The sequence below is a fragment of the Marmota marmota genome, unplaced genomic scaffold (genome assembly GCF_001458135.2).
Source record: "Marmota marmota marmota unplaced genomic scaffold, marMar, whole genome shotgun sequence".
NCBI classification, from domain to species: Eukaryota; Metazoa; Chordata; class Mammalia; order Rodentia; family Sciuridae; genus Marmota; species Marmota marmota.
In genome coordinates, this window is record NW_025999982.1 from 9,357,487 (window position 1) to 9,366,807 (window position 9,321).

Below are 9,321 nucleotides of genomic sequence, written 5' to 3' on the forward strand. Positions count from 1 at the left end.
AACAACTTGTAATACATCCATACAATAAAATATTACTCAGCCGTAAAAAGGTACAAAATACTGGTACATGCAACAATGTGGACAGATCTCGATTACGAATCGCATTAGCTTCACAGGTGAATCTAATTATGCCCACTGAAAGAAGCTAGGGAAAAAAGGTTGCAGACTCTCTGATTCCGTTTCTGTAAAATTCTAGAGAGTGCAAACTAATCGCTAGCCCAGAGAGCAATTAGTGTTTGTCTGGGGATGCAGGGGGGTGGACAGGGAGCACGAGGGAGGAGGTACAGTATCACAAGGGCCTTTTGGAGGTGATGGATACACCTTCATAGCTCCACAGGTGGATCCAGATGCCAAAGCTTCCAGGTTGCGCAGTTCAAATCACTGTCAGCTGTATCTCAATAAATCCATTTTAATAAAGGGAGAAGGAATGATTTTTGCAGAGGAAAACTGAGGCAGAGCAAGCAGGGGCCAGTACAGGGTAGTGCCTGAGTACTTTGACTTTGAGGGCCAGCCTATCGGGGTCCTGCTCTGGCTCCACCACTTACTAGATGTGCAGGGCATTATAGACAACACCGGGATGGGCATCCTTGAACACACGTCCTTCTATGTTATTTAACTTCTCAGCAGCTCAGTTTTCTCATCTGTAAAATGGGGGTAACAATGTCATCCATATCACAGAGTTATGGAATTAAATCCGTATGTATGTCTGCGTGTGAGTGTGTGTGAGTGTGTGTGTGTGTGAGTGTGTGTGTGTGTGAGTGTGTGTGTGTGTGTGTGTGTGCGCGCGCGCTACCTAGACTGGTTTCCCAGCACATAGTAATTCTAGGTTACCAAAAGCTGGGTAGGGTGTTAAGGAGGCAAAAACACATATGTTCCCATGTGCCTGTGATGATGGCCCATGGTTTCCATGGAGATTACTCAGGGACCAAGAAGGGGCTGCAGAGTAGGGAAGAATGAGGAGGAACAGGCTGGGGGTGGGCAGGTGAGGACCTGGAGCATCCAGCTTGTTTTCTGGGCAAAGCCCCCTCCCCCAAGAGAAAACCTAAATGTTGTGATAACACAGTTCTTCTCCAAATTTCATGCTGGTAGAATTACTGGCCAGTAATTACCTAGCAAATTAGACAATCTACCAGGACCCCAATTACGTACCTGAAGACATAATTGGTCCCTAATTAGAAAAAGTTGTCAAACGGGAACAATTATCTCTGTTCTCCATTTCATTTCCTCCCCTCCTCAAGCCAAATCGCTCTGCTCCCCTCCCCCGCTGGACTTCCCAGCTTCTCCTGGGAGGAGGGCAAGGCAGAGGCCTGCGTCTGTCACCAGCACCAGCACCAGGCCACCCCGAGGTGGTGCCACTCTGAGCTTCTCCTCAGTTCTCAGGAGTCCCCTGCACTCTGGAGGCTGGGACCTGGCATCCAGAAAATACTTAGAAATGACTGAACTGCCAGGGTGACTCTGGGCCTGAGGAATGGTGACTCTGTTATGCAGAGCAGGGGGCTTCCAGCAGGACCCTCACCACACCCTGTCAGAGCACCGAAATGCCATCCACCAGGCCCAGACCCAGGAGAAGGCGAGGGCGGAGTTGTTGGGAGAACACAGTGTCGCAGGCAGATGAAGTGGGGGCTGTGATGAACGGTAAGGCCCATGGAGGACCCTGGGCTGCATCCTCTGAGCAGGAGGGAACCATCCGGCTAGAGGTGATGCATGCAGGGAGGAGAGGCAGAGAAGGGAGGCATAGGGTGGCTGCAGGGGGTTGGCGAGGCTGCAGAAAGGAGGCTGCTGGTGCAGGCAGGAGGTGTTAGGAGTAGGTCAAATCACATACCTGTCTTTTGTCTAAGAAATCACCCAAAGAGGTCAAAGAGGTCCGCATGGAGCAGAGAGTAAGGAAAAGAGTAGGAAGACATCCTGGCATGTGAACGATGCCTCTCCGAAAAGACCTCAAAGTGTAGATCCCACTATGGGAATTGCATAGATAATAGGCAACTCTCTAGAAAGGACCTCAGAGGCAGGTTTGCCTGGAGCAGGGGTAAAGGGTGGGGATGGAGGAGGGAGTGGCTGCTGCTGGGTTGGGGGAGTTGTTTGGGTGCGATCAAAATTCACTAAAATTAGATTGTGGATGCAGGTACAGAGGTACAAACTTATAACCCCAGCGAGTCTGGAGGCTGAGGCAGGAAGATCCCAAGTTCAAGGCTGGCCTTAGCAACTTAGTGAGACCCTGTCACAAAGTAAAATATAAAAAGGGCTGGGGGTATAGCTCCATGGTAGAGCACCCCTGGGTTCAATCCCCAGGACCACCCCAAAAATCAATCAATAAAAATAAAATTACATTATAGTGATGGTTGCACAGCTCTGTAATTATATTAAAAAGCCAGACATGGTGCACTTGCCATATTTCATTGCAGATTTTACACACACACACACACACACACACACACACACACACACACACATATATATATATATTTTGCAAAAAAAAATGGAATGCACCCATTATCTGAAGCTGCTTCTTTTTTTTTAAATTGTGCCAGTACTACTTAAAAGTCATTTATCACTAAACCATCCTTGGTGCAAGATTAGGGTGCAGAGAATACTCATCTCTACATGTTCATGTGACGGCAATGGTGAAATACAATAAAAGGGTAAAATTTACAGTTTGTAAATTGTCTGTCAATAAAGCTGTGAACAGTTTTAAACAGGGCAGAAAAATTCTGTGCATTGGAAGGAAGGTGGTTTCTGCAGGACGCTGAGACAGTCCTGGACCCCACAGAAAGGGAGCTCGGGGTAAGGGAACCCCATAGGGGTGACACTGTCATCTCCAGTGCTTTAGTATTTTACTTTATTTTTTTGCTGAGCAGGGGGTAGGAGCCAAGGCCTCATGCTTGCTACCACTGATCGGCACCTAGCCCACCCAGGTGTCTTCTTTGCAGAAGCTGACGGGGCCACAAGGTCCACTGTGGCACAGACTTATCCGCTTGCAGTCGCCTGATATCAAGAGGGCACTGCTCCATGGGTAGCCTTGAAGCAGGGCCCTGGCCGAGCAAGAGAGGAGGTTACGGGTAGGTGGCAGGAGCCCCAATGGAGGACAGAGGGTGCCTCTGTAAAGCTGGGGCCAGGAGTTCACCAGACAGAGTGCAGCCCAGTTCCCTTGGGCTTAGATCCTATGTCCCCAGAGCTGGGGGCCAGGGAGTCCCAAAGGAAAGAGAAAGAAAGAAATTCTCCTTCGTCACCTTTGCACCTGTCTATTCAAGAGCTGTATACATCTCCAGGTGCGACAGCAGGTCTGTCCACCCACTCACTCACAGCTACTCACTGAGCACTAGTCAACAGCAGCACTGGAGACAAAGCAGCGCAGTCCCTGCCCACAGGGGGCTTTCATTCTCAAGTCACAAGCAAATAGGTGCTAACACAGTATGTCAGACAGCGTTCACTGCTGCGGGCAGGAGGCGACAGGGAGTGTGGTTTCTTTCACAGATCACAGAAGGCCTCTTTAATATGAGGTGACATTGGGGCAGAGACCTGAATGAACTGGAGAAGGGTCCTCGCAGAGCCTCACAGAGCATTTGCTTTCTCTGGCTTAGATTTTCATAGCAGGTCATGGGGTCTGACAGTCCTGGGGTTGAATCCCAGATTTGTCACTTAACTGACTGTGGGACCTGAGTGAATTACTTAACCTCTCTGGGTCCCAGTTTGCTCATCTTTCACAAGTTACCCTGACCCAGGTGTAGAAGATGGGGTGTAACGATGTAAGGGCACCCCTCCATGGGGTATCATCATTGCTCTGGGATAAGCAAACCTGGAGATGGGGGAGAGTCTCAGGGAATCCCAAAGTCTCCATGACCAGGGTCAGTGGGGTGGGGCTAGGGGAGCAGTAAGTCACTGATCCCAGAACTGGAGGGACCCCAAGAGGAAGTGGGGCTACTCACCCCCATACAGGTTGTCCTTGCATCTACTTTCCTGTTCCTCCATCTTTCATTCCAGAAGCTTCTAGCATGAGGGTCTTCCAGGCTCCTTGGAAGACAGGACTAATTAAACCTTAATTGACACAGTACTAATTAACTTCTTAATTACATGGAACCACATGATTAGCCAGGCAGTAGACACCAGTCGTTCATTAGAAAGCAGTTCTGCTCTCTCCCTCCCTTTCCCAGGACTTCTTGGCTAAGGCAGCTGAGGGGCTATGATAGGCAGCAGCCCACCCCCCAGCCCTGCACCCAGTCTGACCCTAGAGACTCATCTGGCATAGCATGTCGTCCTGGCCTGAAGCTAGGTGACCTTCCCTGGTGATAACGTACATACAGACAGCCCCAAGCTCAAACTCATGGGCTCTAGTAGCCCTCCTGCTTCATTCCTTCTGGGTACCTGGAACTCTAGACATGTGCCAACATACCTGGACTCACTTATGATTCTTTTTTGTCTTTGAGTTGGTACAAAAGTGAAATGCAGCCGGGCATGGTGGCGCATGCCTGTGATCCCAGCAGCTAGGGAGGCTGAGACCAGAGGATGACGAGTTCAAAGTCAGCCTCAGCACTGGCGAGGTGCTAAGCAAATCAGTGAGAACCTGTCTCTAAATAAATATAAAATAGGGCTGGGGATGTGGCTCTGTGGTCAAGTGCCCTGAGTTCAATCCCCAGTACCCTCCCTGCCCCACCAAAAAAGTGAAATGCATTCAGTAGAAACCACACTTTGAATTTGGAAGTCTGATCCTTTCCCGAGCTGTGACAGGCAGTTGGATAGCCTGCTGAATGCTGAGTTAGCAACAGGAGTGGCAGTTCCCAGTCAGCCTCTGAGGCATTCGTGTGCTAGAGCGATGCCAGTGTGTTTTTGGATATTGTGTTTTTAGTATAAATGGGCCCTGTTTGCTTGCGTGGCATGAATAAGGCCCTGGGTTTGATCCCTAGCACCACACATGCACATGAACCGCAAAACAGGCTCCGTGTTAGAAGGTTTTGCCCAGCTGTAGCCTAATGTAAGGTTCTGAGCGTATTTAGACAGGTTGGGCTGAGCTATGATGTTCCATATGTTAGGTGAATTAGTGCTTTTCCACTTTGATATTTTCCCCATATGATGGATTTATCTGGAGGAACGTGACCACGTCAGAAGTCAAGAGTGCCTGCAATAATAACTTGTACTGTTCTGAGTCCCTGACATCCGAGTGTCTGCAGCCTGTCTCCTCGAAAACCCCTGCCCAAGTCAGGATTGGAGTGTGTGCTCTGAGCTCTGAGCTCCTCTGCAGGCCAGGGGTGCAGAGGGAGAGGGAACCAGACTTTGCAAAATGCCCCCTGTGCCACTCGCCTCCTGCAGCTTAGGATGCTGAACTTACAGATACCCAACAGACCAGGCCTTTGCCAGAAGAGAGACTGAGGTTCCATGGAGGTGAGAAATAACCCGGGAGCCTGACTCTCACTTCAAAGCCAAGTTGCTCCCCACTGCCTCTTGCAAAAAGTCCCCAGACCCCACAGTGCTCCAAACTGGGACGTGGGCTGGAAAGAGACTTGCCCCTTCCTGTGGAGCCATTTGCCGCCCCCAACAACACAACTCAATTTCTCTGTAGAACCTGGAGCAAGGCCCCCCAGGGAAAGGGGCGGGGCGGGCCATCTGAGTTCAAATCCCTGGACTATCCTTCCCTGGGCTGTGTGGTACCAAGTGAGTTCCTCAACCTCTCTGTGACTTGGTTTCCTCCTCTGTTAAATGGGATTGATAAACTGGAATAATACCCTCTTGTCCCAGAGAATCCTCAGCCTGGGAGGTTGGGGTGTTGTCCCCACCAGACCCAGAGGGGAAAACAAAGGCATGGAGATATGGGTGAAGGACTTCCCCAGGTTTCCAACACTGGCAAAGTGGGAGCTGGGGCGCTGACCCATATCCAGGGGTCTCAAGAGACTGTCCCTCTGCCTGCCCGATTGTGCCCTGCCTCTGACAGAGAGAGGGACCATGAAGAACTGGAGGAGGAGAGGCTAGAGGTACCCGGGGCGGGGGAGACAGGAGGTGATTTGGTGGGGTGTTCACGTTGATTGAATATTGGAAAATTCCCTGCAGGGGGAGCAGCCCATGCCAGAAACAGGAGGGGGAAGCTCTGGTCTCGTCCAGGAGGACAGAGCTGATCAGTGCCAAGTCCTAGGGCAGTTCCTGGACTTGAGGCCCCAGGACATCATGTCTGGTTTGAGGAGAGCCTTGGTGTCCCGGCTCAGTTTACTCCTGATGCAGGGGTCTGGGGATCTAGCCAGAGGTGGCAATGCTGGCTCCAGGTGGTGGGGAGGGATTTGCTCAAGGTCCTCTCGCCACCTCCTCCCACACCCCCCACCCCCAGCCCTCTCAGGTCCCTTCCCAAGAGCCAGGCTGGGCTCCAGGGCGGAGGTGCCTGAGCAGGACGCCCCCCTACACACTGGGCCTAGCCCCCCACTCTTGATGGGGGACAGGACCAGCTCTGGCCCTGCCTCCAGCATACTGTGGGCAGGGCCAGCCCCCAACCCCACCAGGTCCCTGGTTTCACTGCAAGAGGTGCAGCAATTACGTCAGCCCATCCAGACGCTTAACCTGCTCATCTCGGAAGGTGCCAGTACCTGGGGACAGGCCCTCTGGGTGTGCTCTCCTGGCTCTTGCTCTAATTTTGTTGTTGTTGTTGTTGGTTGGTTTGTACAGAGGATTGAACCTGAACCCAGGAGCGGTTAACCACTGAACCACTGAGCCACATCCCCAGCCTTTTTTTATATTTTATTTTATTGAGAGACAGGGTCTTGCTGGGTTGCTTAGGGCCTCTGTAAGTTGCTGAGTCACTGAGGCTGGCTTTGAACTCCTGATCCTCCTGCCTCAGCCTCCTGAACTCCTGGGATTATAAGCCTCAGCCTCCTGTTCTATTTCTGAAGTCCTCCCCTCCTGCTCTAATCTAGGCTCTTCCTGACCTTGGACAAGTTACAAGTTTCTCAGCCCTTCCCATCTGTAATGTGGATTTATCAGTTTCTCCTCCTGGGGTTCACAGAAGCTCTCTTGGATAATTCATACAAAACTCTAAGCACAGGGCCTGGTACACAGAGGTGCTCAGTGAACACTGGCCACAGTCCTCCAAGGCCTCGCCCAAAGCCCTATTCCTCCAGGAAGCTCTCCAGGACCACTCTAGCCTTAGGTGGCCATTCTCTTCTGTGCCTCCTACTACATGTCACCCCTTGAGGGGCGTCCCATGCTGTGACATACACCTTGCCCCTGCATTTATTAGGCTTCCTATGTGCCAGGCACTAAATGTTTCACATCTGTTAGCTCATTTAAACCTCCCGACATCTCAGAGAAGGAAAATGAGGCAGAGGGGTTAATAGCACAGCAAATAGTGATGGGCCTAGACTGAGAGGCTGGGGAGTTTAACTCCAGGGTCCAGGCTTTGCACCTCTTCTGCAGATGTAGGATTGATCAACGCTTGCGGGATACACACGTGACCAACACCCATGGCTTTGTGGGGCTCGCAGTGTCGCTGGCAGATAGGCCTGGGCTCTACACTATCGCTATGGTATGTGTTTATAGCAGATGGTCAGTGTGTGTATGTAGAGATGCAGGCGGTGCTGGGTGTGTGGTGCACGCCTGTCATCCCAATAGCTTGGGAAACTGAGGCAGGAGGATCGCAAGTTCAAGACCAGCCCCAGAAACTTAGCCAGACCCTGTCTCAAAAATAAATAAATAAATATTGAAAAGAAATAAGAGGTTGGGGTGCAGCTCAGTGATAAAACGCTCCTAGCTCAACCCCCAATACTGAAAGGAAGAAAAAAAAAAGACCATGTTGCATGTTGTACCGAGAGCCTGGACACCACATGGGCATATGTGCTCAGACGTATGATGTGCGCATGTGCAGCCAGTGTGTAATTGTGCAGGGGTTTGCAGGAGGCACATCATGCTCTTGTGTGTGGCTGTGTCGTTCTGCCTTCACAAGGGAGGGATGGGGCTGTGGCTCAGTGGTGCAGAGTGAACTCCGTATGCTTTGGTTTGACCCCCAGTATCACACACAAAATAATAATAATAAATAAGAATGAAAATGAGTTGAAGGCATGGGTGTAGCTCAGGGGTAGAGCACTTGTTTACCATGGGTGAAGCGCTGGCTTCCATCCCAGCTCTGAAAAAAAAAAGTCCTGAAGAGGCTACCTGACTACACCAGTGTCACCAGGCATCTTTCTCCACGACACACCGCACACTGTGTGTGCTTGGAGTGGGAACATATATATTACCTGAGCAAAGCCCTACACGTGCACGTGTGTCTGTACGCACATGTTGCAGATGTGTGTGAACATTATGCAGATGGATATTTGCACAGTACGTTTACACGTGTCTTTGGGTGTACAGAGGATGTATGTGACATGTGTAGCAAGTGTGTGCGCATGTGTGTGAGTGTTGGCACAATGAGCCGTGTATATATACAGGCAAACAGAAGAGGAAATGTGGGGTGGGGGGAACTGCAAAGTAAAACAGATCTGAATTCCAGTCCTGCCCCTGTCACTACCCTGCTGTGTGATCTAGGACAAGTTTCTGGGTTTCTGCATCATAAAATGAGAGTAATACTGTTACCAGTCTCCAAAGAGAGCCAGGAGGATTAAAGCCTGTACATGTGACACTCGGTGGGCCCTGGATGAATGTGTCCACTGTGAGAATGTATTTGCATGTACGTGTCCGTGTGCTTGCATGGCCAGGCCGGCGTGGAGCTCCAGGCGCTCAGAGGAGCATAGGAGTGGGCTGCAGGCGGTGTACATGTGCGTTGTGAACACTCTGTGCACATGCAGGGGGTGTGCCAGGCCATGGAAGTGCCTTATATATGGGGTGAGGGGTGCACAGTAGTGTCACTGGGGTGTGTGTGACTCTGTGTGTTGCACACGGTGTGTGGGGCGGTGGGGGCTGGGCCTCAACCCTCTCTAGGTGGGGCTGGAGTTGAGCCCCGCTGGCCCGGGGGTATCTCTGGCTGTCAGTCCCGTGGTGGGTGGGGGGCGCCCCCACCGGCGGTGATTGAGCCCCAGCTCTCCCACCAGGCCTGCCAAAATACAGCGAGACAGGGTGTAATTACCGGCACTTACCGCGGCCATTACCCCCCTCGCCGCTGCGCGTGACACACGACCCATCAGCTCGGCGTTTGCGCCATTAAGGGGCCTCATTAGCATCCCGGCTCAGAAGCAAAATTACCCTCACTGCTCATTTCAAGATGTCATCAATTTTAATTTAGGGCCCAAAGATAGTACAATGGGAAGGCCCTCCCCAGGCCGCCGCACACGGAGGGGTGGGGGAGGGGCGCGGGGCGCCACGGGGGCGGGGGCGGAGGGGACAGAGGCGGAGGGGACAGAGGCTGAGCGGGAAAGG